The sequence below is a fragment of the Bombus pascuorum genome, chromosome 7, assembly GCF_905332965.1.
Source record: "Bombus pascuorum chromosome 7, iyBomPasc1.1, whole genome shotgun sequence".
In the NCBI taxonomy this organism is placed as follows: Eukaryota; Metazoa; Arthropoda; class Insecta; order Hymenoptera; family Apidae; genus Bombus; species Bombus pascuorum.
This window is the reverse complement of record NC_083494.1, coordinates 14,663,218-14,689,045: the sequence shown is the minus strand read 5'-3', so window position 1 is coordinate 14,689,045 and position 25,828 is coordinate 14,663,218. Positions and strand designations below refer to the sequence as shown.

The 25,828-nt window shown below is 41.8% G+C and overlaps 1 protein-coding gene across 1 annotated transcript in view; it reads right to left on the bottom strand.

Moving 5' to 3' along the window:
* Nucleotides 1-25,828, bottom strand: part of LOC132909297 (protein sister of odd and bowel) — a 130,907-nt gene that overhangs the window by 12,258 nt on the left and 92,821 nt on the right. The window contains exon 3 of the mRNA XM_060964056.1: nt 25,261-25,306. The gene's annotated coding sequence lies outside the window, so the exon portion shown is untranslated. The remainder of the gene's footprint in view (nt 1-25,260; nt 25,307-25,828) is intronic.

Sequence of the window (25,828 nt, the reverse complement as noted above, 5' to 3'; positions counted from 1 at the left end):
ATTGGAACTGTACTTGTGGATCCACGAAAAGAAGTCGTTTCGATAAGCTAGTATATTCACACGCGTTATATTACAAAAAGAGATTAACAAGCTTATTTGGGAACAAGTCAAGCCAGTTTAATCAAGAACCACTATATAATTGACACCTAAAGAGAAGTTATTAAAAGCGTACTTATTTACGAAATCGTTACCTTATCCAACATCTTCGGGCTCCTTAATGCTCAATATTTTGTCGTTTAAGTAGACGGTATGAAAGTAAAATAAATAAAAGGGAAAAGTATCATGACTGGTCGTAATGAACACGCTGCATTAAATACGCACTAATGGGCAGAAGAAAGTCTAAGAGGTGAAAACAGTACAGAAAATGGTGTAACTTTACTAAACCTAATTATACCTGATAAGATCACTAAGTAGATATTATACTCCAGAATAGAGACAACCTGTTCGGAATTTTGAATGGCCGTCCATTTATGGCACGGACAGACCCATTTAAGAAATTCCGAATTACCTGTCCTTTCCGAGCTGTAAACCTAAGGACTCAAAGGTCAGGGAAAAAGCCCGGTCGGAAAGGCACGACGGACGGACGAGACCCAACGGTTGGGGAAGAGAATCAGCGACGTACTAGGACAGTTGATCATCAGACATCGTACCGTGCGGGTGAAATACTTCACTCTCAACAAGATCTTACCACAGCCGTGTTCGTAACATCACACTTTACTTTTATACAACGAGTGCGAATACAGTGCTAGATTACTCTAACACTCGATCCATTAAACCTCCTCCACCTTGAGCGTTAATTCGTTCGAGGTACGCGATATCGACCGATCGGTTTGACCTGACCGGTTGTTCTTTAGTCGAGAATTCGCAACACAACCGTTGGAAACATGGGAAACGACGTTTATAATTTTAGGTTTAAAATCGTTCACGATCCTAATTTTCGTATGAGAAATCAACGATCTCTCGTATCCTGTCTATTGTGCTATTGGTAACAGTCTTTTAAAAATAGCTGATGAATGGTCGGAAATTTAGAAGAAAGGAAGATTATTTTGATATTCTTAAAATACTCAAGAGGAGAGCAAAGGTATATATATTCAATGCTGAAATTAAATAAAAAAGAAAAAACAATTTGAGTAATGTTAATCTACATAATAAATCTACAACTCTTTCCTCTATAAAGAAGCAAAAATATGGTCGATATTTTTTCTCTATAATCTTCGACTAGAATAAGAAAACATTCGAATAGAATAGAATAGAAAACATTGCTCAGCTCCAAAGGAATCGCCGAATGTGACTCGTATCTCTTCAATTGGGATAATCAGCGATCCTTTTCATCTTCTAATACCTTCGATAATCCCGATATCTTGGATTATTCGCGTAAACCACGCGACATTAATCTTATTACAACGAGACGCGATTCCAACGCGAGAACGAGCATACCGAGCGAGCCTTTTACAAAATACGCGAACAATCATCTCGATCTTGCATCTCGATCGATCGAAGCTCGATCCGATCGTTGTTTCCCTCTAGGTCGATCGTGTCTCGATTTTTTCTTTTTTTCTATTTTTCTTCCTTTTTTTTCAAACGATTCTCGCATAAGGCCTAAGATTAGACACACTAATTGTGTTCCACGACCGTCCTATTATCTTTCGCCTTGAAGTATTATTACACAAGATCTATTTCTCACCTTCTGGCAACGATACGATCAGCGAAACGGCCAGTTGATTTTATCCAGTCCCGCGAAAGAAGCACAGAAGGTACGTTCGCTGAATATGGTTTATTGCTGATAGTTCATGCGGAACCCACTTTCTTAACCTTCGTACCTTTCCAATCCATTATAACCGCGCGATGAATAGCATTATTGATTGAATTGAATCTTTCAATTATTACGCCGCTCGCAGATACGCGCCATTCGATCGAGGATTCGCCGTTGGAGAACGCGATACTCGAGTTCGATGACCATCGCTTACATCTCTTACGGTTTATCGAGTACGTTCCTCGAGTATTTCGAAGATGGTGTTCTTCGGATGCTAGAAAAAACCATGTCTGTTCGACTTTTTAACACTTTGACTGCCACGTTGGTCATAACGAGCAGCCACGGTTTCTCCTGTGACGCCACGCTGATCATCGGTGACCGGAACGCTCGAACTTTTTCAATTGTAAAAATTGAATGAAAGTTGACAGTTAGGGCATTTTGAATATAACCGATGGACAGAAAATACTTTGAAATAAAAAGTGCCCCATTGAACGATTAAACATTTTTATTAGAACATCAATGAAAAGAAAATGAGAAGAGATCTTGCGTCTAACGGTGCACTGTGTTTGCGTCCATATCTTTGAGGGCTGATCTACGAATATTATTATAAACACAGCTTAGAAAATAATCGTAAACGCTGCTTTGCAATCGTATAATTGAAGTTACGAGTGTGAACATACCTTTCTATTATATGTAGAATGAGCAAATACCGTTTACTAACATCTTCTACACGTTTCGACGATATATTCTGCACGGTTTGCTTACAAAGAAACAACGAACGCGAATGGTTTGTTGAAATAAACGAAGCCTCGTTGCAATATGTCGCTATCAACTGTTGCCAAGACACCACGGTGGTCATCCGTGGCTACCAATGAGATAGACGATGCATCGGGGAAGAATGTTGTCTCACATCGTCAATTTATTATTATTTTGCCATTATACGCTTTGAATAATAAAAATACTCCCGTGGTGTCCTCAGCGAAACACGTGATTTCGGCGTGGCAGTCAAAGTGTTTTTTAACGAACCATGGAAACCGTCGATTCGTCTCCAAGTCGTATATGGATCATCACGATGAGAGTTTATTTGCTAGCTTGTAGTTCACGTACTGGTTATCAGACCGCGTGTATTTATGCAGATTCGTGTGTTGGCGATTAGACCGCAAATTTGCATTTTTATGGACGCGGCCAAAGAAATAGGAATGGAACAGGCAGAGATTCGTTTCGCCTGTTAAAGATTATAACGAGTGGTTCGCTTTGAATATTTTTTAGGATCTCGTATATAGCGCACATCCTGTCTATTTTTGCATCTCTAAATCTCATGTAAATGTATTAGGTCGTCCGAAAAGTTTCTTTCGTTTTAGAATGAAATAACGGATGCACAATATTTTTCGTTTTACATTATTTTCTCGAATTACGTCTGATCCATTTTCTTCTATCAAAATAAAGATCACAATGTTCGACAGATTAAGTTTCATGTAACACACCTTATTTTGATTCGTAGTTTATGTGAATTACTTCAATGTATTAAAAAAAACAAATCTTGGCATAAATAAACACCTAAAAAAAAAATTAGGTTTCATGTTTGTATAAACACGCGTCGTTGTGAAAGACGTGTCCGTAAAAGAAAGACGCTTTTCGGACAACCTGATATAAAAATCTCTCACTGTTATCTGCGAAGACGTTCGAAAAGTTTGGTGTACGGTGAACCACTGATTGTCAGTTAAAAATCGGGACAATTAATCGGAAACGTCAAGTGACAGAAGCGAATGACCTTTTTGTGAAAATTGTCTTTAAAGTAAATCAAGCGAATTTCTCCGATAGCAAACGTAGGAGAGTGGCCAGCCACAGATATAAAAAATGAAACAAGGTGTCGAGTTCTGAACGAGACTTGGCAGTTGTTTGCAACGACGTGGAGTATCATAGTATCTAGCCATCAGAAGTACACGAGGCTCTTTCCTCGGTGTTTCCACATGCAGCTGATGCAGTCGTTAAAACTTTCCTTTCAACGCGTTCCGCCGTGAGTTATAACGCCGACGAATAATGCGTTCTTGAAGAAGACTTTCAAGGTGCCTCGTGTTTCTTCGCAAATTAAGAGATACGCTTAATATCCTTGCAACGAGCCAGGTGATGAACAGCTGGCTTCATGGTATTCTGAATATCGCGCTACGAAACCTCGCTATTGCGCTTTAAACGCTTCTCTTTCGCTCACGATCACCGTGTATCCTACAAAAATGTTCGTGTTAATTTCTCCGGCCGCTAATTATACAAAATAATTATACGAAATAAATTCATCTGGCAGTTCCACCTGTTCCTAGCAAATTGCTAGATCGCGGAACGTAAACAAGCGTTCGAATATTAACGCAACGTGAAGATAAGACGTATTTTTCTTCGCGATCTACACCGCGATGGAACGTTTATTGTTAGAAAGAAATTACTTTTAATTATTCTTCGCGATAAACGATTGCTTTTTTCGTGGAATAAGCAAACGCGATAATTAAAACCATCCTCTTTTATACAAACCAGCGAATGTAACGTGACTGTAGGTGGATAAAAAAGACTAGTTCAACACCCTGTTTAAACGGAGGCATCGATTTGAAAAACAGCGTGGCCGGTGTCACGTACCAACTTTCCTTTTGCCATGTGGTACGCCAGATGTGACGGTCCTTGTAAAATTCCACTTAGTCCGGACGCCAAGACCTATCCATTGTTCTAGTAACTCGCAGCAGGCCTAAGAAGACGACATAAACCGAATCTGTTCAGTTTCAGTTTTCTTCACTTAAACATTTTCGGTTTACAGATGGTCCTTATGTTTGTTGCACTCGACTCTTACCTAATACGGAGAAAGCGGGTGCCTGGCAAGATAAAACTTTTCCCATAAACAAGGATGCCCACGAGCCATATCTAGCTCTCCTTGTCTTTACTACCTAATTCATTTACCAATGGGCATCGCGGATCGTTACCCTCACTTTTCCACCAAAAAGTGTGGACAACGAATCCGCGTTCTGAGTTCCAAAGGGAACACCCACACCGAGCTTTCTTCTTTGATGGTACGAGACCGTTCAAACAGTTCTATTTCTAATTTCAATCCGGTTCTATTTCTAATTCCAATTCAGTCACAATATTGACCTTTGTAATAAAACTCTGAGTCTAAAAGAATAAAGATTATACTAAAAAATCAACAGTCGTGTAATTACTTAAAAATTACGTGACACCGGCATGACCTGATAATTGTTGCATCGCTAGAGAGCAGATAATTTCTCTCGCTCGGCAAAGCATAGCCGTGACAAACGCGCCGATCGCGACAAAACGCTTTAAAGGATATAGAGCGTTCCGCGAGCCGCGCATTCTTTCCATGATCTTTCTAACGGTCGTTTAGAAACGCGGCTCGCTCGCAAAAATCCTTTTACACGCGTCGGTTGTCTGTCGCCGCCGGCTCTCTCGTTGGGTCTTCTAATTGCAAGCAGCCCCAAGGAACCGATTTTTTGTCCTTTCTCCGTTGCTACGCTTCTCTTTCCCCGGTTTCCACCAGAGACCACGACTACCTCGAAGTTTGTTGCACAGTTCTTGTTGCTTTCTTGCCGATGGCTAAGGCTACTTACCGTTACATTTTCGTCCGCTTCGGATTCTTTTATTAGACTCGTTTGCTTCGGACGGCTCTCGGTTCTAAGCCTGAGTCACCCTGTATTGTGTTTTATCACAATTCGTGAGAAACAGGTTAGACTTTCTTATTAAACTCTAACGAGTAATAAAAGTGAAAGACGATCACTCGTTCCTGTTGGTCGTTCTCGCAGCGCACGATATCATCGGATCTCGTTCTAATGTCGAAGAAGCTCGGTGAATCTCGCCGATGATTCTGACTCGATCGGTTTCGCGATGTCGTTCCGATCGCGTGTCACGTGTCGCGGTTAAGAGTAATCGCAGTAGGTTCACGGAGGGGATTGCGTCTTCTCTCGTCGAGTTTGCACAGAAATTAATACACGAGCCGAGCGTGATCGTGGAAAGTTGCTTTACGAGAGTGAATGTTTGAGTTTGAAGGACGACGATACTCGGCGAATACTAAAGGTGAGAGGAAGAAAAGTACAAGTTGGCGAACAGATGACCGTGTAATATGCATATTATGTAAAGTTGAAAGAAACGGCACATTTGTTTGGAACATCTTGAACAGAGAACATTCTGCTACTACATCGATATCGTCTGACGTTTTCTACTCTTCGCTCGTATTTTCCTTCCTTTTCTTTTCCACGAATACAATAATACCCTATTAGAGAATTATTATACAAAGAATCGCTTTATTAGTTCCATACGACGTACCGATCATCCGTAACTTGGACAGACGGCAGGTGTAATGCCAGTGACGTGCATGACGCATTAAATGTCTCACGATGTAAATGTTTGCGCTTCGGAGCACGCTGGAGCGTAAAATGCCAAAACGTTTACTTTTCTCTCGACACGGAACAGGTTGAATACCATACGAGGAAGCGTGTCCGCAAAAACGTCAAACAGTCCGTAAACGCGGCACGAGCTCACGAGCTCTAATTTATCGCTACAAGGTAGCGTTATGTCGCACGTTCCAAACGCGTTGCCTCCAGCGCAGGTCAAAGGACTTCGGAACAAGGTGAAATCGAAGTCGCCGGTGAAACATACACGGAACGCCTTTCTCATCCTTTCAGCGTGCTGTACACGCTTGTACCGTCGCGCTTATTCTCCTCGGAACTCGTCTGCTTTCAGAAGCTTGCGTATACGGCCGAGCATTCGGTCTTCCTGTAGACGTATTGCATCGTTTTCGATTCTGTTTCCGGTTTCTTTAAACAATCTGCTGATTCTTTCCAAGAAATATTAACAAGTTCGTGTTAATGACTTTCATTTCTCGGTTTTGCGCTTTTATACACAAAACGGAGGTTTCCTGTGGATTTTTGCAACGAGTTTCGAGCGTGGAAAGAGCGGAGGGTTAACGTTATGATTGTCGGAGGATCTTTCATTTTTCAGAGACATTTTACACATATGAAATAATTCGTTGAAAATTTCTTCCATCGTTTGGATAAGTTTGTCGATTTTTTTTTTTAATTGGATGAATTTTACAATCAATTCCCATTGAGAACAAGTAAATTTTTCTGGCATGGTACCATGTCGCGTTTAATAATGTTCGATTATAGTTGAATCTAGTGCTTAAATCTAAAGGGTAGTGTCTTCTCAGCCCGCGGATCTGACCCGACGTGTCAAGAAATCGAGTAACTAGTTGGTTTTGGTGGTTGTTAACTCGTACGTTATATCTATTACTGAATTTGGATAAAAGTTTGTCGATGTTGATAGATCGATGCCGCAAATACGTCGAAAGTTTGTTTCTCTTTATGTTGGAGAAACATGAAAATCGATTATAACGAAATCGCGTTTATTCTTCGTTCGTGCTTCTGTTCGCGTTGCGCTGGGCCAAGCCGTAATAATGCGTTTGCAGGTCTGCGACTTTAACTCGATTCGTCGTGATTTCTCAAATATCGTCGTTAGCTGCTCTGCTCCTCGCATTTTTCCGTTAGATTTTTATTTCTTTCTTTTCTCGAGAAACGTTTGTTCCGCGGTTTTTCTATATCGTCGATGGTCGATTCGGTAGTCCATGGTAAGAAGTTTGAACGGTCATGGTCGAATCGTTCATCAAGGTCATCGTCATCGTCATCGCCCAGCATTCGAAGCGGTGGTTTTGTGGAAATTTCGTGTCACATGTTTTTAACCTGCTTCCGATCGTATTATACTTTTTGCCATTCTAATCGCGAATTACCACTTTGCGATTACAAAAACATTGTTTGAGCGTGGCTGTCCTTTTACCTTGACTGTTCCCTACGAAGTTCTTCTTGCTTTGAAATACCGAAAGCTTGGAATTATTTTATGAAGCGTGCGATCGCACGAGTACGTGTCTCGAGAAAGAAACTCGAGTATCGCGTAACCCCTCTCATGAAAAATCATCGTCCAGTCGTGTAAGTACTTTCTACCGATCGTAAATAATACACACGCCGCCGTTTAAGGATTAATCGAACGCAGTCGCGTGTTTTTACCAACCGAATCGATTTCCGCTAACATACGGACTGCCGTACTATCCACACGGAATTCCACGGATTCCAGAGAATCTCTTGATCCTTCCTGAAGGTCCTTTTGTAGAGCGATACCCGGATGATGTTCCTCGAAGTCGATTAAACAGCAACTTCAACTTTCTACTCGCTCGAGGGACAAAAGCTACGCAGCATCGTATCATTTCGGTTTCCTTTATCTCGAGCGATCATCGAGATCGCGTGAAATACGTCCGTCTTGTCTCGCCACTTTTTCAGCTGGTCTCTGTTTGTCGCCTCTCTGTTTCTTTCTTATCTTCACCGACGTTTAAGGATTTTATTGCTTCATTCGCACCGCGCCATTTTCCACGACGAAAAAAGGACAACACGGTGTTGGACACAGTGGAAATAAATCGTCTTCGACCGTACGAAAGTGTCACACGCTCGGAAGCAGTAACAGGGTAGACAAAACATCCTGCGTGCCGCAGACATCCGTAGCGACACGTGAGTTAGAGGACAACTGAAATAACGTTGTTGTTTTGCCTCGGAGTATCAAGATCGTTAGGATACGCGTAATGTAAAAATAAATAAATTCCGAGCAAAACAATTTCGCCGCCACGCGCAACCGTGGAACAAAGACGAATTTGAATTACAGTATAAATAATAATAATAATAATAGCATAAATAAACGGACGCGATCGGAAGGAAATGAGTTACAGTCAGTTGTCGATCAATTCAACCAGATATCATGAATTATCAGCGATCTAATTAACGAGTCATTAGAGATCCTACTTTACGACTTATATACTGTCTTAGCGAATCGGTTAGTACGAGCGTCTTTGCGAACGCTATCTGTATACTAATTTATCATTTTAAATATATTCGAAGGTTTCAACAACGAGCAATCTCGTCCATTAAACCTCATCGACCAACCATCCTCTACACGTAAACCTCTACACATCGAAACACTTATCGCTTCGTTCGCACCGCGCGATTTTCCGCGACAAAAAAAAAATAAAAAAAAGATAACACGGTGTTGAACACAGTGAAAATAGATCGTCCTGCACCGTACGAAAGCGTGACACGCTCAGAAGCAGTAACAGGGTAGGCAAAACATCCTGCATGCCGCAGACATCGAAACACTTATCGCTTCATTCGCACCGCGCGATTTTCCGCGATAAAAAACAAAAAAAAAAAAAAAAGATACCACGGTGTTGAACACAGTGAAAATAGATCGTCTTGCACCGTACGAATGTGTGACACGCTCAGAAGCAGCAACAGGGTAGGCAAAACATCCTGCATGCCGCAGACATCGAAAAACTTACGCTTCATTCGCACCGCGCGATTTTCCGCGATAAAAAACAAAAAAAAAAAAAAAAAAAAAAAAAGATAACACGGTGTTGAACACAGTGAAAATAGATCGTCTTGCACCGTACGAATGTGTGACACGCTCAGAAGCAGTAACAGGATAGACAAAACATCTTGCATACCGAAACTCATCTTGCAGAGACATCGGAACACTAACCAGATAGGAACGGAACAGGCGCGTCTGATATAAACCCGACGATAACTAATCGAAAGGGACCAAAACCTCGGTATAAGAACCCTCGGAAATCAGCACCCAACACCTTTTTTGTTACAACACTCCGAACCGTGAACTCTGTTGGATTCGTACAATAAATTTGACTACCGTGTGTAAAGTTCAATTCTTTAGCTTATTTATGAAAGCAAATTTGTGTTTATCCGTCAATTTCGTGATTTCTTGCGTCTCCTACGTAACGAAAACGGAGTTATTCGATCACATCCAGGTAGAGTCTTGTTGAAAATGACAACGTGAGTTCGCGCTCGCCATCCGTATGCAGATGCGCTACTTACAGTAAATGGTAATTAGAAGATAGTTCTAGATATAATCGATAGATTTAAGATATTCTTTCGTTTTTATCCTAGTCGATGTAAGAAGGTGCGAATAAAGGTTTTTCGGCTCAGAACGGTGTGATAGATTTATCCAAAGAATGAAATAATAGCTATTGCGAACCTACCCCTAAATACAGAAATAACAACAAGTCTCGTGCCAACGTTAACAAAAATTTCGAATCCTGTACGATACGTACGATAAATATTCCTAGAAATTTTTTACATTCTCGCAATTTAATTTTATGTATAAAGTTTCCCATGAATCACCGATATTAAAAATAGCCTGTTTATCAGATTCGGGATAGATCTCGATCGTAGGAAAAAATTACGTAATCAATCACGTTTTCTTTCTCTACGGACAAACAAAATTCAATTGCAGGTACTTAAGAATCAGAAATTTGAATAACAATGTCAAGCTATTCCCTTCTTCTTTCTTCCTTCTCGAACCTCGAAACCTCAAACCTCAAAAAAAAAAGCCATCTTATGTCTACGTATATATCGTCATCTTCTCATTTATCCCGACGTTCAAAACAACCTTTGTCCGAGCGTTCTCCGTTTTGACACACTTCCTTCCACGATAATTCTCGCGGTAAACAAAAAACGTTGCGATTTTTTTTTCTCTCCCTTCGGTTTTCTCTCATCGCGGGACGCCTTTCGGAATCGTTCGCCGTCTCTCCCTCCCCGTGGCCATTATTTTCTCGTAGCCGTCGTTCAAGGTATTCCGATTGCATGAAAAAAAGAGAAAAGAAAAAAAGAAAAGAAAAAAGAACTCTCACGGCATATTCCGAACGATCCTGACGGATCTGACTTTGAAATCGCGACGGCGTGTCAATGTCAACGGTGTCTAGCTGCTGGCAGTCAGTGTCAGTGACGCAACGATGCCTGCAAAGGCCAGCCTGTTAATTACGTGTAAACCTTCCCCGGGAATAGCAGTCGATTGTTGATAAACAACGGATGCACGATACATTGTATGAGATTTCTCTTTTCCGCGATTCCTTCCAATCCGTACAGATGATTGCGAGGATGCGTTCCTCGTTGATGCAACCGCGGCCGCGTGTAGTCTAAAATTCCTATTGTCGAAGAGTTGTCGGCGTTAGTTCATTTTCAAGCCAGGTTTATCACGGTCGCCTGATTTCCTTGCTATTTTTATTTTTTCATTTCGTTTTACGTTTTTACGCGGATTTTTGTCGCGCGTTTGTTATTGCTTTCGTTCATAGCGAGGAGAACAGCGTAATTTGTAAGATCGACGAAGAATTCGAGTTGCAGTTGCGCATCTTGTAGCGATATTTTAAACACAGCAACGTTCTTTAAATACAACATCCTCCTCGTTAAAAGAATCGTCCACTAGGTTTTCTTCTTTCCTTTTTCTTGCGATTTTTCGTTACCTGTGATATCAACCGTTGGGAATAATCGATAAGACCTGAGTATACTCGAGCAAGAAGATCATAATCAACAAGGCGAAACTTGCGCCTCGAGGAAATCGTATTTGAATAATTTAATTCGAAACCATTACAATCCACATTCTTGCTTTTATGATTTTGTCGCTTTGCCGTGTTCTCATATGTAAACGAGATGAAAATGAACGAAGAAACAGCGATAGAACACGTTGCATAAAACAAAGTGGTAATAAAAAAAAGAAAAAAAAAGAGAATGACAAATAGAAAGAATAGTGAAAGGAAGAAAGACGAAGGTCATGTTGCAATGACAAATAAAAAGCGAGAGTCACGGCTGGCATGATTTGCACTTAAACACGTGACCCTGAATGGCCAAAATCTTTCATCCGTCGTGCAACTAACTCAATTATTATTCTCCGACCGAAGAAATATCTATAAGTAATGGATAGTTGTAGGATATATAAATAGCCTACTATATAGCGTAATAGCACGGCCACTGCTTCCCATTATTCAAACGCAAAGACAATTCATAAAGCAATTGTGTTACGTTTTCCTCGTACACCTTTCGAAATCCTGTATTCTATATACTTGCGTGCGAAACGTTTTATTTTATTGCTGCGAATAAAACGCACATCCGAGCTCGTAATAGCGGGTGACCACTGTTACGATCGCGTAAAACGTTTTATCGATAGCTATTCTGGCTGTGACACGCGAGGTGAAAAAATTAAACGACAGGCTGAATAGTTTAATTGACCAAAGCGACCGTTTTACGAGTGAAAGATCCGCACTCGAGATTTCTTCGACTGGCTTGCAACAACGAATCATAATACGTATTTATATATCAAATATGTATGTCGTATGTGTACTGTATATAAATGTGTGTGTGTGTGTGTACAATTAAGATACAGATGTACATGTCGTATACGATTAAAAAATACACACACACACACATATATATATATATATATTAAGTGTAGTAACGCTAACAACTTCATCCTACTGACCTCTGCGGAAACATAAAACCTGACATTTCGTTAACATCAAAAACCTTCTTAATTATAATTAAGTACGACCAACTAAAAATCCATCGTGCCATATAGCGTATGAATTTACTCCATAATAAATATTTAACACAGACCGTCGGATAAAAAGCATCGGTAAATATCAATTTGACTTAAACTCTTCGAACTCGATTTCCTTTCAAATCGTTCGCAAAAAAAGAAGACCAGTTATTTCAACGATTAAACAACCGAGCCAATTAATCCCCCATTACTAACATGTGTGACGGCATTTCAATCTGAAACTCCGATCAGAATCTACCTACTTACTTCTTGCGAGATCTGGCAAAAACCGATCGAACGCGTATATTTTCGTACGGTCGAACCGGATGTGCCTGTTCGGCACGTCGTGAAAAGGAGCAAAAGAAGGCTATTGGCCCGGTAAACGGGGCAAACAAAATTTGGATCGATCACGGTCGCCTTGGCCGACATGGATCAAAACCGTGGCACGTAGAAAGAAGTTGACGTTTCCCTGTCCAAGACGTTTAACACGGGGTGGTCCGTAACTTACGACGCGAACAGGGTCAAGGAAATTCCGTGGCTCGATGGAATAACGAGAAAATCGAGAATCGAAAAATTGAAACGCAAAATTTGTTTTTTTTTCCCCCTGAAGATTGTTCTACGCGTGAAAATAAATCCAGAATGTAGGATAGTTTCGTTCCGTGCGAAGTCTCGTTTATCAGGAAATACAGTTTGACAATTTCTTCTTCTCGGCTATTCGAAGATTTTAGCGTTTCCCCGGAGCGAACAGTTCGAGTTACCGTGGTACGACCGTATCTCGATTCCTTCACCTCACGGACATAATTTCAGTCGCCGAGCCCGGAGTAATTACTAATTGCAGACGACTCTTTCGACCTCGACTCGCCTTTTTCTTCTCTTCTTCCTTCTTCTTCGCAACGTCAGCGAGCTCTCCCCGCCGAGAGTTCTATTTTCCTGTAGCGGTCGATTGTTCGTCGACTGTCATTGTGTTTAAGAAGCGGCTTTTTCTCTTCCGCGACGATAGGTATCGTCTTTTTAAAGGACGTTTCCGCCCTCGCGTTCTCGTCGTGCAACCATCTTCCGCCGCCAAGCTCTGGCTCGCTCAACTCCCTCGAGTACACAGCATTTTAAGACAAAACTGCCGTTGTATCTTTCCGAACGTAACTACGGAGACACAGTCGCGAAATAGAAATTCGTCCCGTTCGCTTAATATCGCGACAGGTACGCTACTTTGGATTTTTTCTTTTTATATATTCTTGCAATTTTCTGTATATCGTTGTGCACGTTTTATGGATTCCTGGAACTTGAAACGATCGAAAGAGAAAAAAGAAAAGAAACGTTAGCGCGTCTCTAGCATCTATCCGATGTCTAAGTTTGCTGCTGTGGCAGTGCGCTAGGCCAAAGAGAAAATAAGAAAAAAAGCGGCGGACGAGCTCGTCGGGAGAAAGACGTAACGCTGTCAGGAGCACGGCGCGCTCGTGGAATAGCTTTCTCTGTCGCTGCACGTGTGTAATTAAAGGAACTCCGGCCCCCTCAATTAAAAAAATGATAAAACTGGCGGCAATTAAGTCGCAGACCCCTTAACCTACTTGCCACTTAACAATTGGACACGCGGCCCGGAGGGTGAAGCGGCTTTAAACTCGTGTCCAGACAAAATATCAATCCAGCTCTCGCGAGCGGAATTACTCGCCTCGTCTCGTTTTTCAGTTAAGAGAGAAGCGGTCGAGTCTCGCTCTTACTTACACGAGAAGTCGGATCGCTTGGATCTTCTGACCTGGCCTTCGGAAAAAACAATTTAATTGCGGCCCCGTTGGAACGTTCTTTTTTTTCTTTCCTTATTCAGCTGCTTAAGTGTTTCTTGCTTTTTGCGTTAAAACTTCTTAAGTAAGTGGGGTAGATGAGTTACCACGTCGTTTGATTTAATAAATGGCTATATAGGGTGTCTCATTTTAATTCAACGTCGAAAATATTTCGTTAGGCGGAGGTAGTCGCTGGTAAAAGGTCGAAGGCGTAAAATTAAGTCGCCTGTGTATTCTGAATTACGTTGGGTCCAAGCGTTGTATTCTTCCTCTCGCTGTCCGATGGTTCGTTATTTGACAAGCAACCGTAATCGATGACGAAGAAAATGCCAGGCAAAAGCAAGGGACCCATTTTACCTTAACGTACGAAAAATAGAAATCTCTTCTTCCGTATACGAAAGCTACGAATCTCCCTCCTCCGATATTTTCCCAAGGGTATTTCTGCGAATAATCATTTTGTACTACGAACGTTCCGGCTTTGTATACTCACCGAGTATGTACGATGAACGTTTCGATAAAACGTAGCGCCACGGTGATTTTAAAAGGGAGAAGGTTATTCGTACTACATCTTTATCGATCGGAGAATCGCACCGAGCGTTTTTTCTTCTTCGTCCTATAAATAACAGACGGAACGTCCATGTGGACAGAAGACGAACGAAAACGGATAATTGGTGGAGCCATGGTAGTCTTCGCAGCAGGATCGAGGTAATTGAATTTAAATGGGACAATTCGGCTGATTCAAGGTGCTCGTAAAGCGGCCCATCGATCGGGGACGACAGTCGCAAGAAAAATTTGCTGTACGAACCGCGGATGAAGAAAAAGGCGACGAACTGGCTCGTTATTAACAGCTAATAATATGGTTTATCGTTTAACCAGGCTGACACGTAGCATCCTCGTTTCACGTAGTTTTAAGAAAACAGCTGAACAAATGTCGAATTATTGGCACGTATACGTAACAGTAATCGTAAAATCGACGCCGCTTCCGCGTAATCTGAAAATCACCGAACTGGTTGCTAGCTTAATATAGTTGTTTGCCAGTTTTCCGGTCATCAATCTCAATGTGCGTTTGCTCGACGAGAGAAATTTCTAAAAACACAAAAATATTCTCCTAATCCACGGCAATTTGCGCTTACGTAATCGAAAATTGGCAAGCGGCCTACGCGCAAAAAACCAAGTCCTGGCCTCTGATTTCTTAACCTCTGCAGCTACGTAAAGCCTAACGTTCACGACGCTGCATTAGCTGTCCGATCGTTTCGATCGTTCGCAACTCCATTACGACGAAACAACGATTTTCGCTGTTATTACTTGCTCGACTATTACTCGAAACACGAAAAGAAGAAACGATTGATATTTCGGATATATCGGACGATGTTTCTAATTTTTCGTCCGATATTCGCGTAATAGGAAGAGATGCGTTAATACCATCGTAATAGAGTAACGAGATAAAAGCGTTTCGCGAGACAGGATCGTTGGAAGGAAACGGATGCTCGGCCCAATTTCTACAGCGCACGCACATACGCGCGCTGGAACACTTCGCGATCGCCACGCTACACTTACGAATTCGGCGTCATTGTATGCGGCTAAAAGTAAGAAAAAAAAACGAGGCTCCGACTTGTTGCGATAGGCACGCGGGATGCGACCGTGACGGACACGTTGCCTACTCGTATGCAGATTATATTTAAATAAATCGGTCATTCGCTGTTTTCTGCTCATCTCCTGCGGGCCATGAAAGGCCTCGTTTCTTTCTTTCGAACGAGGTTTCCTCGAATCTGCTTGGTCGCTGAATTCCAATCTCAACGGATATTCTTGTTTATCGTTTATATTTTATAAATTCATTCGTTACAATTGGCTATTATTTTGTACGTTCGGATCGTTTATTTCGAAGTTGCTGCAAGTTCATTCTCCTCTGCCTTCAGATACCGGTTTACCGAATACTTGGTTTGTCTGTGTGTTTAAACAGACGGTAGATTCATCGTATGAACAACTTCTCTTTTTTTTTCCTTTTTTTTTGAGAATTAACTAGACCAATATCTTTCTTCGTGAGTCACGAATGGACTCGCGCCACTTTCAAAATTAATGAATCGTACGATTATTTAGAATCCATGTTTTATGCTTTAATCCACTTTTGTTCAGAAATAAGAACAGGGCGGACAAAATACTGTTATTTCATTTCGATATTTAATTTACTTGTTTGGCGGAGCGATAGACTTGTAAGATTAATGTTAGGTACATTCTACATATTTTTCATTTCGGGTCGTTATGTGGAGGTGTTTTGAAAGGCTCGTGATATAGACGAGGTATGTAGGGCAATAACTGCATCATATCCTTATATTTTATTACCTTCTGCACGTGCATTTTCATTATAGTAATTCGTTAGCAACGTCGTTCCTTTTGAAAATAATCAGTTTAGGGACGACAATTCAATTACCCGGACGTGGTACAAGAACGTATGGGCAGATTTTGTCCAAGTTCATTGTAAAGTTCAAACGCCGCGTTTAAGCGTCAAGTATCGATAAGTTGAGTTGCTCGGTAATGAAGTGAAATAAAGTAAATCGTTTATCGCTTTGGAAGCGTTACACAGTTATTTTGCCAATTAGCGTCGAGATCCTCGTATCTTCCTCCTCCATATATAAACGCAAAATTATTATTAATTTGATAAGACTGGTAAATGTAATGATAATTTACGAGTATATCACCGAATCGCATTTAAACAACTTGTTCACGCCCGCACGTGCAATATCGCGTGAGATAGAGAGGATAGGATTACGTTCGCTGTCATTTGTATTTCATTATCGGTGTGTCGACTGTTTGGACAGGTTACGGATTACAGGAAGCGAACTTACATCGTTTTCGAAATAAACGGTTACGTAATTTCGTTTATTTAGGAAGCTTTCCATCGATTCAAACGGACAAATATTTTCACACGTAAATTATAAATCGTTTATAAACCATTCTTCTCCTCCGATGTCGATGATAATAAAAAAAGACGGCACTAAATCTATAAGGTAAATTTGTCGTTTTCTCAACTTTTTCCAAAAATAAACGGCTTTCAAAATAAACGGCCCGCTTTACAGTTATGTATCTTATGCTCTCTTGAACTTTCTTCAATTAATTTCCCAAATTCTCCATTCGAATAAAGATTCTGTTTATACGCACGTTTCTCTACGTGCACCTCCAAATACGTCCGAAGCTCGAGAAAGCTATAGCAAAAAGAATTCGTCGACGTTCTTTAGTACGTTGCAAGACACATAAATTTCTATACTTAAAAGTTCAAGCTAAGATACTTTCAACATTCTACTTCCATTACCGTAGAACGGCACATTGTAGAAATCCTAACGAATGCCGTGCTCTTGGAAATAGCAAGAACTGCCGATCACGATCGTTGCCAACGAGTATATGCTAAATTTTCTATTTGTCTTGACAGACTATATCTACACGAACGTTACGATCTCAGTTTTTCCAAGCTATCAGCACGCGAAAAAACCAGCTTCGACGTAAATTTCTATTTCTCTGATAGCATATGCCCTCCCTACCCCCCCTCTCTCTCTCTCTCTCTTTCTGTGTATACAATTCCACGATTTCGACCTACTCACGTGCAAAGAGATTTTCCTGTTCTCTCGTTCGTGATTTTCATCGACAATCACGGTTAGAACATCGAAGGTACATTGTACATGCACCGAGCTGAATTATCTACAAGTAATCTATCAGAGTCATCTGACATGGTGCATTATGCATTGCAGCGTATACGTACAGCATCAGGGGGATCGGTAACGTGGATTTCATGGAAAATAGGTGAACGTAAGTGTGCCATTTCAAAGGATACAGAGACGCCGCGTGTTTACAGGTGTGCGAATTAATGCCGTCGATCCTAAACTTATTTATTCATCTGTACGTATTAAGTGGTGTGTAACAATAGTGCGTGTGTGCGATACACTGTACCAGTTATAGGTATCAGATTCAAAGGGGAAAAAAGTATGACAACGAGAACCTACTCTCGATTCCCACACTTTCCTGCCCAAGCTGCATGCACCAAAAACCTGTATCACGATTTATGCATCGACGCGTTTACCTCCGCTAATCCTAATTTACCCGCGAACGCAATCGATCCGAGTGATCTAACTGCGCGTGCATTATGCATTGCGCACGCAGCGTTCCTGGGGATCGGTATCGCGAGATTCATGGAAAATAGGCGAACGCAGCCGTAGCGAGAGATCCCGTTACAAGAGAGAACAGACGACCAGATATGGAACGATTTGGCTGGAAACCGCGGAACAGCCAACATTTCTCCGAGCCTCGTGTTACACATTTTCAGAGAGGCGATGTCTCGATCTTTTGCCAGGTTTATGGTCCGCCGTCGTATTATCGTCGGTTCTACGTTTTCACGTTAACGCTCGCGAAGAAAAAGCTGGAAAGAGGAAGAAAAAAGGAAATGGAAGAGAAGGAGAGAAACACGGAGAAACGCGTGGGTGCGTAGAGAAACGGAGAAAAACAGAGGGGGAAGCGATGGTGAAACTCGAGAGGAGAAACAGAAAATTTATCAGAATCCAGAAGGTGTGCAACGCGTTTGAGTCTGGAACGTGGCTGTTTTGCATTCGATCCCGTTAAAACACAACACAGAGATTTCCTTTCGCTTCTGGACAAATTTAAATTGGACTGGCCTTGTGTACAGCTGAATCTATGGGGCAGTCTGCGGTTGAAAGAGCAATCTATGGGCTGCAGGGTTTCTACCAGGAACAGTCTCTAGAAAGTGTGGATGCTGATGTGATTTGAGAAGCCGGCCGAAGGATACGTTCCCTCGGCGGTTTCCTCGGTACATGTTTGTTCGTGGGTGTGGTTTCTGATGTTCGAAGATGTTTGCGAAATACCAGGTATTTGAAGATTTCGTCGTTTCGAATTTCCAAGCAACAGGTTTCCGAATTCTTCAGGATTTTAAACGTTCTGTGGTTTACACGGTATATATAGTAATTAGGTAATATAATATTTCTTTACGTACACCCTTAGTATCACGATAGCGTTCTACCATTACTACATCCAAGCAAAGCAGTATGTCACACGCTTATCTCTTCGGACAATTCAAAAGAACCAACAGCCACTTGGCGGTTGCTTTTCGTATACTTTTCGCCACGTCGAAGTATTCGTCGATGGATATTTATTAACGAACACAGACGTTGCAACGAATTACATATTACGCTTATCGTGTTTGCAGGTGTTTCGATAATTTCAACGATATCCAGAACGTTCTACGATCAGCTTTCGTGAATACTTTCGTGAGCCACTTGGCCAATCTAATTTTAATTCACCAAACGACACACTCGATATATCCACAGAATCGTACAACGTTTTTTCTTCTTTTTCTTTCCTCTTCTTCTTTCGAGGAGATTAACCGATTCTGTTATCGTCCTCGTTCCGCCGTCTGTAAAAACCCAAAACCCACTCATCCTTCTCAACCTCCGCAAATCTTACGTCCGTATCAACTTCGCAAACTCCACACACTTGTACCGTCAACATTACAAATTTCTCCGCTGGATTAGCGAGAGTCGGCAACGTACTCGTACTCGAATCGATTTCCACGGAACACCCCCGAGCTGGAGGTCGTTACAAGTTCCGCAGGCACGTGCAACAGGAATCTATACCCTTGGCTTTGGCTGAAATTTGCATCGCGTCCCGTTAGAGGACACCGATCCCAGATGTGCTACGTCTACGTACTGAGACGTCTACGTACTGAAACGCCTACAACGAGACACGGTAATCTTTCCACGATGTATACGCACCAGCTTAGGAGAAAGAGAGAAAGAGAGAGAGGGAGGGAGAGAGAGAGAGAGAAGAGAAAAATAGTTTCCCGTACGAATATGGAAATAGTGGCGGATGAAACGCATCGAACGCTCGTGCGCCTTGCCACGGACGTGATAGACGGATAGTCTGGCTTCGCGTGTAGGACGATGTTTGATCGGATGTTGAAGAGGAAAGAAATTTAGCTTGTCGTCAGTGCGTCGTGTGTTTGAGAGCTTTGACATGATCGATGACTCGACGGTATAAATATGACGTAATTTTGGAGGATTGTATTGGAAAGTTCGTTGCCAAATTCGACAAAGGTGTGCAATATATTCTTATAGAATTGACATTTCGTTGACGCTCTTTTAACGACATATCGGCCGAGGAAGTTTCCGTTTTCTTCGGTGATGAATTCTTTCAAGTAGTTCTCATGGTCTTTTATTATATTCGAGTTCTTGCTAAGTTAAAAAAAAGAGAAAAAAAAAAAGGAAAAGGAATCGGAGAGCGAAATAAATGACGAACAACAATGTCTGGCGAATAGGACAGATAATAATTGACCAACAGCTACATCGAAATGCACTAGACGATTCATCGATATATTCGCTGGTTCTCGTGAAATTTTATTGATATTGTTACTTCAGCCAACGACGACAGTATCTTTACGAGTTTAGAGGAAACTTTTTTTATCCGTTCTGCATCTTGCAGGAGACCAGATACTCTTTTGTAGAATGTTTCGTTGTTGAAAATCTGTCTCCTTACTTGTATCGCTTTTTTTCAACAAACACTAGACACATTGGATATGGAATATTTAATACGATCGATGAATGTCCATACAGAATTCGTCGAGTACAGACGTTTCTCATTACCCTCGTAGAGAATTCTCCTCTCCCATTGTGTTCGAAATTCGCTCATCGTCAGCAGTTTATCGGAAACCAAGAAGAATTCTAATCCGTGGAATCAGTTCACGGAAGAAAGCGCTAGCGTAACGGAGCGTTCCGACAAGCTTCCCGAAACTGATTGCCGAGGAAAGAAGGAGGCCTTACTCGGTGCCGCGCATCGTTCCCCATAAATCATCGTGGCCGCGGCGAAACAGTTTTTCCCGGAGCGGAGACTCGGTCGCGCAAAAAAATAATCAAACGAGTTGCGCTTTAGGAGCGCAATAAATAACGCAGTTTATCGAGCATCCCCTCGCCGCGCTCGGCAAACCGTGTCCTCCGAATAAATGATCCTACGTCAGCGCGCGGCTCATGATTCCTCGAGCAGTTCTCAAGGAACGAGCGAGCTTTCGTTGGCCGTTGCATTCGACGTCCACGCGATTTATCCCCACCGATTCTACCTGTAAACCTTTGTGTGTACAACTAAATATCCGCTGGACACGGTATATACGTAACATGTACCTCGTTTTACCGCGTGTATAACGACCAGATCCACGCGGATCGAAGCGTGTCCGAGATGTTTCGTGCTGAACGACGCGCGGTAAATAGACTACAATTTGTCATTTCCCCGTGGTTCGTCTTCTAGCGTCTTTACGCCTCTTCAGTTCCTCCACACTCTGCTTTGCAATCTCTTTCACCGTTTCTTTAGGGATCTTTGTCCGTCTCTTTGTAGGAGGATCGAGAATTTGAAAAAAGCCACACGCTTGGTAATTTAGAATTTTTAAGATAAAGTTGCGATATCGTTTAACAGAGTCAGGCAACTCTTTACAGTTTGCGAAGAAACGTTCGAGATAGGAAGATCGTGATTTGTACTGGGAAATTCAGTGATCAAATTACGATAACGAGTACAGAAAAGTCTATTTATCCGGCGCGTTCGGATAATTGGTTCGGCAGAATAATAAGATCTTCGTTGTTTACTCGTCCGTACAATCCAAGTTCATTTTTACATGAATTAATTTTATACTGGATTTGGAATTGCATCGCTGTCGATATCGAAGTACGTTCCTACGCAGGAAGACTTCTCTCTTCTTTTATTTTAATCCGCGTAACGCGGTCTATCGTGTCTACAGCGAGGAATCAGCACAGGCTGTGGTAGCTTACACTCAGTGACGTATACAAAGTAGATGTAGATGCAAAGTGTGATGTCTCTTTAATCTTTCGTATTCTTCTGCGGTGTCCAGCAGTTTTGTGGTCAGTTTGTTGGGATGATTCTTCAGCGGTTTGTCGATATAACCTGCTGCGACTGGCCATTTCTTCTTTTACCTTGGGTATACCGGTTTCTTTTATTTATTTGTTCGTTCGGGATGTACAGATCCGCGTCGAAACTCTCAGTCCTGGTAAGACTAAGGTGAAATCTGTATATAGCAAGATAAAAATATTTATTCGAATGGTCTGCAGTCGAGTAATAGAAGTTTGAGAGTTTTATTCGATAAACCGGGCATCGGTTCTGCGTGGTCTTTTTGTTGGAAAATTTTCGAAACCGTAAGAAGGGATTCTTAAGCTAGAAAATGAAACTTGTCTGAGAATCGAATTTCTCTCGTAACTGGTAGATAGACGAGCGAATATTCCCAATATTTGAGAAAGATTTGTCAGCTACGTTGCGGCGACCGTGCGATCGTAAACAGGTTGCTCGAAATCGCGGCCCACGGAGCGGTCGGTTGCATAATGATACGACCTACGCTCGCGAGGTGCCAGATGGAGAGATTAACGCGTTCTCTGTATTTCGCTGTGAAGCGAGGATCAGCCGTCAAAGAGATCTACTCGTAGAGAAACGAAGGAAATATTCCTGGCTTGTAAATACACGGATCTTGTACGAAAGCGATAATATTTATCGCGTGTTTCGAGAGAATGATCTTATTATCTCTCGTACTAATGAAAACATAGTTAGAACAATTAAAAGAACTGTCCGATCCGGAAACGTTTGGTCGAAGCACACGACAAGGAAGAAATAAGATAAATGGAGGAAGACAGTTTAGTTAGAAAAAGTAAAGTGAAACAGGGTGGAAAAGAGGAAAGTCAAATATAATGAAACATGATTTCTGACTAGCAAAAAGTCGTGAAATAATTCGAATGACAAGCTACTTAGTATTTATACGTAATCGATCGCGACTCGCTAGTCATTCTATACGGTTCTTGACTTGCCCTGACGGGTCATTGCTGTTCCACTCGAATCAACATGTCTCGAATAACAGAAACTTGTCTAAAAGAATCCTTGGTCTTTATATCATTTTATTTTTATCGTGTCGAATTCGCGAATGACAGCGCTGCAAATTCACGATACATCGATAAATCTCGATAAGTCTTGCTTCGCTTCTTACATCGCGCTTAATAGGTAGACAAATACCCTTTACACGTTAGAAACGATAGATAGCCAGATAAAGTGTCAATCAATGACTCAAAGCATACCCAGATCCTTAAGATAACCAGGTCTGCGTGAAGAATATCTGTGAAATGTTTCGGAATTCTCGGCTCTGAGATACCGAAAGATCCAGAAAGACAGAACGTTGATCAAACTTTCATTGATTAAATGCCACCAAGTTTATTCATTCATACACCACCTGCACGATAAATAGAACAGGATATTCACATTTGCTGTAATAATACATTGGGAACTCGATACATCTGGAAAATTTGCTCAACGCTGGTTACGTTTGCCAACAACTCAGACACATGGAAACAAGTTTGAGGAACGAATCAACTTCAAAGTTCATTCCAACTGTATTACTCCGATCAATCTCTATCAATCCACGTGCCAACCACCTCGATCAATCTTTAGCCGATATCGTCAACGTCGTACCAATCTCCACATACGCAGGTGTATCTGTCGACAGGAAACAACTGTACAAACTCAATGAGTTACAGGTTTATCCGTTAGCACAGACGTCATTTTATTCTCTTTCTACTCTTCCGTGATACCATAGACGAAACGTCGTGACACTGGTATTCGACTCGTGTCTCGAAAAAGATACGATGTAAAGGAAGTTCGTGTTCTCGCTGTCAAATCTCTCAAAATCCGTTCTTATAGACAAATGAAATTTGAACGATCAGACGCGAAAAATGATCAATTGGACATCTTAACCGTTCTTTCTTCCAGCGTTCCGGCATTAAACACCTCCCTTAAAGAAAAAAACACCAACACGCTACCGGACTTCTTCCTAACCGATGACTCTCCGTCATCGTGTCACTCGACCTGGTTACCGATCGTTTTTTATTCCAACGAGCCTCGGCGAAATGGGAGCGTGGCCACGAATCGTCTCGTAACAGCGACGCGAAAAAGTATCCTACGACGCGAAATAATTCTGCACGACCGAAAATATTGAGCAATCGATCCGCGTTCGCGCGCTCTTCCTCCGCTGACTCGTGGGTGTGTATACACGGCTGCGCCGACAAGCAACAGGTATTAACATTATATAGGCCTGCATGTACGTTATATAGAAGCACGAGCACGCTCGTGAAACGAGTATTTACTAGCGAAGCTGGCTGGCGAACAGAGCCGCCCGTATGCAGGCCGAACGCTGGTAAATCTAGCACGGTATCGCGTGAAGCAACTGGCAAGTACACGAGCACCTAGATACACGTATAAATATCGGTACCATCGGATAGGAGGGAACCATGGCGCGCAGCTGCACCGGTAGTTTGCAACAGATACTCGGAGGAGCTACCGAACGTGCTTCGTGGCAGGCCACCTCGAAGAGGAACAAGCGTAAGCGCACGCCTACCGCTTGGCAAGGTATTTTGATGCGTGTTTTGATCGGCTACGCGAACGGTACGCGCCTTGCTGTTACGCAATTGCGACCGATCGCAGCGATCGAACGGTTCGCGTTTGCTGTTACAGGCGCACAACGAAATGCAAAGAGAGACGAGAGATTTTTAGCGTTTAGGAGGAGCCTGATGTGAGACGCAACGGTGTATTAGGCCAGTCGTGTTACGTGCATGGAATTTTTTAATCTCAGAGATGCGCGATGCGCAGCAAGAACGTAACGAATGAGAAAATCGTGCCTTTAACAATGGTTAAATATCGTAAGTCAAGGAGAGGTTCTCGCGTAACGGTAATACAACCGAGTGATTTCTATCGATCCTTTTTAGACTAACCGCCGATTATGTGCATCTTTTCGAGACGTAAACAGGATAGTCTTCAAGTGGAAACGTAATCTTTTTACTTCACTTTTTCTATCGTTTATTGCATATTGTCTGCAAGTCTTTCGATCGTTTCTCACAGTGTAACCGTCGTTGGCGCGCAACATGGGCGTTCGTAAAAGTCATGCGAATGGTTAAGAAATATTCCTGAAGCTGGAGAATTTGCACTGGGATCGGGTTTATTTTCGAAAGAAATACGCGAAATTTGGCGTTCAGAGGAAAGATTTGCCTCTTTCGGCAATTTTTCAGCTAGAAAATTAAAAAACCACAAGAGGAATCGAAATGAAAAGAAATTACGCCTGTACTTCTACGTTTATGTCCGAAAAACGCCTAGTCCCGTGTAACTACTAGTTAGTCTAACAGAAATTTATAGAATCCCTTAACGACGTTGGAAACTTAAGTCGATGCTATAAAAGTACAAAGATCGCAGAGCATAAAGTGAGGTAGAGAGAAATTTTGGGTATTCCTCGTCGAAGTTACGTACCCCAGTGGCAGGAACAGAAGAATATGTCAGCTCCGAAACACCTCGTCTGAAAGAGAAAAAGAAATTTATGAAATTTACGATTACGAATACAACGGGTATATTTTAAAGTAAAGTTCAACTCGCAAGTTTTGAGCGTAACTCTCAAGTACGAGATATGTTGAATTTGATGATGAGAAAAGTAGACGACGAGTGTAAACGGAAGAGAAATGTAACTGAAAGTTCGTTCTAACTCGGGGGGAGAGGGAAAGAGACTGATTGAAAAGTAAATAGCGATAAAATTTCTGAAATTATTTTCTCTTACGTAAAACGCACAATGTTCGTAATTCTACGTTTCGGCACGAGAAGTTTCATTCAAAAGAAAAAATTCATTGAAAGAGAAACTTCAATTACGTAGAATGTATATTAAAATTTTAATACGTAGAGCTTGCCGAACAATTTGTGACAATCGATGGAGGCAATTTATTTAATCGAAATTTCATTGTGCGTCGATCTAATGGAAAAGGAATTCTCGATCGGCACTTTCACGATAATATCAGAAAATGGTACAAATTTCTCTCGCGGCTCTTCC